Source organism: Musca domestica, unplaced genomic scaffold (assembly GCF_030504385.1).
Source record: "Musca domestica strain aabys unplaced genomic scaffold, Musca_domestica.polishedcontigs.V.1.1 50, whole genome shotgun sequence".
Classification (NCBI taxonomy): domain Eukaryota; kingdom Metazoa; phylum Arthropoda; class Insecta; order Diptera; family Muscidae; genus Musca; species Musca domestica.
This window is the reverse complement of record NW_026712347.1, coordinates 1124984-1132665: the sequence shown is the minus strand read 5'-3', so window position 1 is coordinate 1132665 and position 7682 is coordinate 1124984. Positions and strand designations below refer to the sequence as shown.

The 7682-nt window shown below is 37.2% G+C and overlaps 1 pseudogene; it reads right to left on the bottom strand.

The window, feature by feature from the left end:
- Positions 1-5203: 5203 nt before the first annotated feature.
- On the bottom strand, positions 5204-6664 carry LOC101890436 (zinc carboxypeptidase A 1-like; annotated as a pseudogene).
- Positions 6665-7682: the final 1018 nt, after the last annotated feature.

The window sequence follows — 7682 nt, the reverse complement described above, 5'->3', positions numbered from 1 at the left end:
ATAAATTTAATTGTTATGTGGAACTCTACTAAATTAGCAAAGTGGTGTAGTGTATCATAAAGTCGGCCCCGCTCGACTTTAGGACTTTATTTACTGGTTTTATCTGCAATATTGGCGAAGTCACTACAAAAATAAAATGCCCATATTTCGAGGATTCTTAGTTTCCAAAAGTGTAGAAGAGTGGGAACTTGCCCCCCCCCCCCCTATTTAGGTTACTTTGCGATGTAAACTTTCAAAACGCCGATACTAATTGATGGTAGTCATTAACACGGGCCGATACAGCTGAAATTTTTTCAGTTCGTTAGCATGTTTGGAGACTTAAGTCAGAATTGCCCGAATTGCCGCTTCATTGGTTGCCGCGCTAAAAATTCCCCATTTATTGAACGCATTTAAGAAGCCAAACTGCGTTTATATGGTATTTGACATTTCCCATGGAAATAAATTTTTCTTTACATTTAGTTAATTTTTTAATTCTAAATGCATGTCAACTAATATGAGAAAATATTACTACTCCCTAATTCATTATCCATTTGAAAGCAAAATTTAGCACTTGAAACAGCAGCAACAGCAGCAGAAAAAAATCGAAACGATAATAAAGATGTTTTTCTAGAAATAAACCATATGTGATTTATTAGCTTAATTAAGTAAAATGTATTTTGAAATAAAATATATATTCTCATATATTTCTCTTAACAATTGATTCATGGCTCTGTGGAAAACCCATAAACAAATTGCTCCGAAAGCAGTGGGGAGAACACATAAAAGTCAATAGCAAACTCCAAACCTAATATTTACCTATAGATCTTGTTTCGAACACACTCCATAGATTCCAATGGCTAGGTACGGTTTTTTTGCTCTCCCACTCTCTTCAACAACAGGACAAACAAAGGACAACATATCTCTACAGATGGTGGTGGACATTCCGGTGGCCGAAGGAGTGCAGCTTATTGACAGCAATAATTCTTTTTTTCTTGCCTTTGCTGCTGTTTTGCTTTTAGGTTTGTTTTGTAATTGCCAGCACCAGAAAGCCAGTCAGCCAGTCAGCCAGCCAGCCTTTAGTGAACCCCTTAGGTTTGTGTCTTTTGTTCCTCTAATATGACTATTGGTATGAATGACAAAAAATAACCGTTTTTCCCAAGGATATGGTTGGCAATAACAGTTAAAACGAAATGTTTAAGTGTGGAAGTAACATCATACAACAGCAACAACAACACTCGCTATACTCTACTCTACGGAATCCGTGTTTCTCTGCTCGCAATCATATTCGTCCGGCGGCGAAAAACAAGAATGAAATAAATAAATTTTGCCTTTGATTGGAAATGTTGATGTCGAATCCAATTCGATCGGATTCTATCATTGGCAACAAACTGTTGAAAATCGCATTGGCATACCTGTGAAACATTTATGGCAGCTTCCTTGAAACAATTCCAGTTATGAATATCGAATGAAGTGTTTTTATATTGGCCCCAAAACAGAACAGAAAACAGGAATAACAACATTTTATGACGTTATCTGTAGGGTATTGTTGGGAATGAATCAAGGGATGGGGGTAAGGTAGTTCGTAGTGAGGAAGTTGCAGAATAACTGAGACGAACAAATAATGATAAATGTTACCATGTTTCAAAAGGGGTTGCATGTTCCAGGTGCGTAGGTGGGAGGATTGATGGGAATGAACTATGTATATTTCTTTAATTGATCTCTACCATTTGTATACCCTCTACCATAGTAGGGAAAGTTTGTCATTCAGCTTCTAACACCTGGAAATATGCATTTTAGACCCCACAAAGAATATATATTCTTGATCAGCATAAAATTCTATGTCGATTTAGTAATGTCCGTCCGTCCGTACGTCTATCCTCTAGCTTCCAAACGAATATTTACTCAAATGTGTATTATGTCTGCAGGACTTTTGGTCTTGAAAATGGACCGTGTAGGTCCACTTTTTGGTATAGCCCCCATATAATTGTACCTCCCGATATTCGGTATTTTGATGTTTTTAGCGACGTTATTTACCGAAATTGTTTCAAATTTCGCATTTGAAGTTTGTAATGGATACTACAGCCTATGCCAGAAAATTGCCTGTGCAGGTCCACCCATGGTACCTCCCAATATTCGATATTTTGATTATTTTACCTACATTATAAACAGATTTTTTCTTCAAGTTTCGCATTTGAATATTGTAATAGCTTATGACAAAAGTTGCCTATGCAGGTCCACGTCGTCGTATAAAACCTAATATACGGCTACATTCGCTATTTTAAGATTTTAACAGAATTTTTAACGGATTTTATTTTTTTGAAAATTGACAAATTTGTACCAAATGGTGAAGGGTATTCAAAGTTCGTCACGGCCGAACTTACAGCTTTTTTACTTGTTTACATATAAGAAGTAAGAATTAGATGCAAGTCGCTTTTATTATTGAAAAAAGACCCATTGAACAAAAACATGGGTATTCATAATTGGGGATACTTTGAGGTTGCTTCAAAATCTGAAGTGATTAATCGAAGACCTCAAAAATGTTATTCTTAAAGGCTATCGAGGAAATAGGGGAGCCACTTTGCACTTTGGTTATGGTAAGTACTTCCCAAACTGCCATCGAAGCCCAATAGTTAAGGAAAAACTGAAACCAACTTCAGACTGCTGTCATTTCTGAGCCACCCCTCCGACAGCTGTTAAAATTATTCCAGTTATGACTCATTATATTGTTTACAAGTGTACAAAAGCATTTTGGTGAAAATTTTCCAGAAAAAAAGTCATTCGTGATGGAATTCAAGCGTGATTTCTTTATATTTGGCTGGAAAACCACACGTGGCTATCGTTGGAGCACTCCATCATTAAAATCCGCTCGTATTAATCGACCGATGCATCAGAATAAATACCGAATATTATCGCGGAAATATTCTGCGCACGCAACATTTTGGCCGCATACGTTGGACATTCCAACAGGACTCAGCACCATCGCACTCAGAACACGACACCCAAGAATGCTTACAAAATTAGGTTCCTCGCTTCATTTCTAACGCACAATGGCCACCAAAATCTTCGGATGCCTATCCGTTGGTTTATCGTGTCTGGAGTATTTATACCCTACAACACTATGTGTTGGGGGTATTATAAGTTTGATTGGGCCAACAATTATGTAACACCTCGAAATATTGGTTTCCCACATAGAAAAGTATATATGGATCTTCCTGTCTCGCCGAGATGAGTCGATCTAGCTATGTATGTCCGTCCGTCCGTCTGTCCGTCTGTCCATGTTAATTTGTAATCAAGCTACAGGTCGCAATTATGAACCGAATGGAATGGAGGTGGGCCAGAATAGAACCCTATTGTTTTTGGATGATCGCACGATATTTGGGGGTTGATATGGACCAAAAACAGAAAAATTTCCTGATTTTGCAGTTGCTCTATAGGTCACAATGGGGCTAGGGTCAGAATAGAACCCTATTGTTTTTGGATGATCGCACGATATTTGGGGGTTGATATGGACCAAAAACAGAAAAATTTCCTGATTTTGCAGTTGCTCTATAGGTCACAATTATGAACCAATCGAAAATTTATATGGAGATACAGTTTAGGAGTGGGCAGAAACCTACCAATTTGGCCGGCCATCGGACAATAATTAGCGGGTAAAATAGACCCTAACTTTTATATGAGAAAAAAGGAAAATTTCCCCTAAACCGCGAATATTTCCAATCCCAGCCAAATCACAAATACATTAAAAGATCACTTCTGACCATTACAGTGATGCTAATTGCCAATAAATCGGATATATAGCAAAATAGGTACAATATATATGTAAAAGAATTGATCTTATTTATTCTGCTTATAAATCAAGAACAGCTGGGCTGATTTCCACAATTCCCATCAATTCGGAATGGTCTTTTGCCAGAAAAGCAGAAAATCTAAAAAAGTCGCCGAAAAATATGCCAAAAAAAGTGAATATTTTTGTTCCATTTTTTTCAATTCTTGTCATATTTTTTATCGCATGCGATTTTTTCAATTTCACTTACAATTTTGAATTGTAAATTTTCTAAATGTTTACACCCTTCAACACTACGTTTTGAGGGTATTATATGCATGTCGCAATTATCGTCCGATCCTCACGAAATTTGGCATTGGGGTAGGGTCAGAATTAAAGAGAATTCTTTAAGATGTACATTTAGAGGTGCAAATGGACTAAAAAAAAAAATTTTTCTAATTTTGTAGTCGCTCTACAGGCCACATTTGAAACTAATCGACACGGAATTTCGCATCGGAAAAGAATTAAGGACAGGGAAGAAGTCTAGCATTTTGGGTGACCATTGAATTACATTAAGATGTAAAAAGGACCACAACTTTTGCCAAATTCTCCGGGTCAAAAAACAAAGGGTAACCTCTGGGCGGGACTCTTTGACATTATATCAAAAACGAAATCTCCCAAAATGGATTTGGATATAAGGGGACTTTGAACATATCGTAGTGTTGCAGGGTATCACATGGTCGGCCCCGCACGACTATAGCCTTTGCTTACTTGTTTCAAAAGCAAGGTTGGCTCTAAAAAATACCAAAGTGCCAATCACCTCAATCAAGCGCTTCGGCGGGAATGTGCCAAAATACCGCAGAGCAACATTTGGGCAGCGTGTGACGGTTTCATTGGCCGTTTGAAGGCCATAATTCGTGCCAAAGGTGACCAATTCGAACAAATCTAAACTTATTCTAAAATTTGATGCTATTTCCGACATTTTTTGCTTTCATTCAATAAAACATAAAAAAAAAATTGTTAACTCACCCTGAATGTGTGAAAGATTGTAGCCTTCTATATCTATTCCCTCCAAAGATAGCGTGATTACAGCACACAGACGAACGGAAAAACAGACAGACGGACATCAATAAATCGACTTTGAATTTTACTCTAATCAAGCATTTTTATATTTTGTTGGGTCTGATATGAGTATTTCGAGGGCTTACTAAAGGAAAGGTAAAGCCAATAGACCCTCCATAGGGTATAAAAATTATCAATACAAGTCTTCCTTTTGGTACAGCAGTTATATAAGCAGTTTAGTATAAATTTGTTTAAATTGGACTGAATAAATTTATGTTAGCATTTATTTACTTCAAAACGACTTATCACGCTTTTAGCTACCGAAGTGTTGTAAATCTGTTTTGAAAGTTGAATAATTGTAAATCATATTTTAATAAATAAAAAGATTAGCAGAACGAATTGTGATTTAATGTATTTATTGATTACTTTTATCAAAGTTTCCTTCGAAATGTTCCCATATCAATAACCCTCCCATAAATTCGTTAGAAACGTTGTGTATTGTCTGAAGATTTTTTAAATTCGATTATTTTAACTTACAAAATAAAAATTAAAAGTTCTTAAATTTAATTCTTAAAATATCCCAACTTTTCCACCTCATTAACCATGGCGGTAATGAAGTCAAGTGTCTCCTCTCCGGTGGGTAAAATTTGACTGGCCGGTAATTCGAAACCAATCCAGGGTTGATTATCCGATGGACGCAGTTCATAGCAGAAGACCAATTTGGTGCCCACGTTTTCATAGGCCCAATCAATGCTACCACCGGAAGCGGGATAAATGGCATCATAAATATTACCACCAGTATAAACCGTGCCGTATCTCTTGCTTATGGCAGCAACACTGACATCATAGACTCGCTTAAAGTCCTCATGATTGGAGGGCAGGGTGGCAGTGTGACCATAGGGATATAAAAGATATTGCGAGTAGGAATGGAAGGATATATACAAGGATATTTTGCCCTCCAAACTCTTAATGTATTCCGACAGAGAACGTGTTTCAATCTCCGAAAAAGCCGATGGGCCGGCATAGGTGTCTGAACAGGGAATGTTACTCGAGCCCACAACATTCCATTCGAAACCCCAATTACGATTGGGATCCGAACCGAAACAGCTGCCATAGGGAGTGCGAGTTTTGCGCCACAAACGATCTGTGGTGTGGGTGTAGACAAAACCATCTGGATTCACATGGGGGAAGATGTACCAATTATAGTTCTCTGCTATCTGTTTGACCCCCTCATCAGTGGAGGTGAGCAATTGATTGATAATATATGTCGCCGTGGCACCAGCAATCCATTCACGAGCATGTATACCAGCTTCAATGAAAATTCCAGGTTTTTCACTTTTGGTTTTGGAAATTTTAACACCCAAAATGGAGCGACCTTGATATGATTTACCACCTTCAATTAGGGTGACCACACCGGGATAATTCACTGCCAATTGTTGTAGCCATCTGTAGGTGTAGTCCAATTCATAATATTGAGTCCAGTCATAGGAAATGGCACGTTCCAGGGGATTTGGCTTAGCAACATCTTCGAGGCTGGCATCCAAGCGCGTCTGCAGATTCGTTTCCAGCAACTCATATACGATTTCATTGGTACCCAATATTTCCAAAAAGTCCGGTACCTTATGGGGTGCCACCACAATTTTGAGAGGTTTATTGTTCCACTGAACATCGTTGAGGAAAATTATCGAATCACTTGAACTTTCTAAATTTTTCATCACTTTGTGTGGGATTCGAGGGAGTTACTTTGTACACACGATAGTTGTCATAACGGGCACGCTCCCCAGAGCTCAACGCGGCGCCCAACAGGAGGCAAAAGCCAATAACGTTTTTAGTGTTGAACATTTTGAATAACAATAGCCCCTAGATCATGCTACCCTTCTTTTATATAAAATCCATTCGGCCAAAGCTTTTTAATATTTTTATCTGTAGCGATAAGAAATGTCCGTCTATTCCTCCTAAAGCTTGCATTGTTTAGGTTGTAAATATTATTTTAATATTTATTTCCAATGTTTTCTTAGATTTTAAATTTTCTATAGATTATTTCCTAGGTTTCTTGATTGCAAAATTTGTTGTCTCACTTGGGCAGTTCTTATCATACGTCTAATGCCTTCTGGTCATAAATAGCATTGTTAGTAGTCCATCTGATAAGTATTTACTATCTGAACCAATCACTGTTAATCATTTACGAAAAATAAACAGATTGGTAGTCGGAATTCTGATTTTGGAATTATAATCAAGAATTATTTATGATTATACAAATTCGTTAGAAAACCCCTCAGACGATTTTGTTTGTAAACAAAATGAGTAATCCAATCGAAAAATGAAATGTATTTTTCTGTTATCAGATAATGGTTCCTGAGTTTCACATATCTGAGGAGTTAATATAAAATATGCAATTTCTAAAGAGAGCGAATTTCATTCCCTACCCGATATTGAGGATGAGTGTTCTTGAGAGTATACTATGTTTTTATATTCCACTTCTGGTTCTGTTTTTATTTTCTTCTGGACTTAGATGCACAATCTGCACAGTAACATCAAAACTTGTTACTCCTACTACACTCTATATCACAACACTGATTCCTACTCATATTTTTAAATAGGCGTAATAGCTAGAGCGTTATAAGTGCGTAGTAAACTTCTTGTAAAACGCGTACTCTTCGTTCCCCCACTCTTGAGTATTTTTAATCCGAGAGTATAATTAAGCAAATCTGAGTTTGCCAAATATTATTGGAAGAAAAAGCCAATAAGCAAAAGACAAAAGTCGGGAGGGCCGACTATATAATACCCTACACCACAAAGTAGAGCTCCCGTAACAAAAGAATTTATTTCAAGTAGATCATACCACCTATCAACATTTGGAGTGCATGATATCACTTGG